The following is a 206-nucleotide window of genomic DNA, read 5'->3' on the forward strand; positions in this document are numbered from 1 at the left end:
CAATAAACTACAACAGGTGTGTAAACATTACCACTGATCAATAAACTACAACAGGTGTGTAATCATTACCACTGATCAATAAACTACAACGGGTGTGTAAACATTACCACTGATCAATAAACTATAACAGGTGTGTAAACATTACCACTGATCAATAAACTATAACAGGTGTGTAAACATTACCACTGATCAATAAACTATAACAG

General features: G+C 33.0%; 1 protein-coding gene across 1 annotated transcript in view; it reads right to left on the reverse strand.

Moving 5' to 3' along the window:
* Positions 1-206, reverse strand: part of ddx4 (DEAD (Asp-Glu-Ala-Asp) box polypeptide 4) — a gene marked incomplete at its 5' end in the record, with an annotated part of 12,888 nt that overhangs the window by 7,496 nt on the left and 5,186 nt on the right.

This window comes from Austrofundulus limnaeus, unplaced genomic scaffold, assembly GCF_001266775.1.
Source record: "Austrofundulus limnaeus strain Quisiro unplaced genomic scaffold, Austrofundulus_limnaeus-1.0 Scaffold2483, whole genome shotgun sequence".
Classification (NCBI taxonomy): Eukaryota; Metazoa; Chordata; class Actinopteri; order Cyprinodontiformes; family Rivulidae; genus Austrofundulus; species Austrofundulus limnaeus.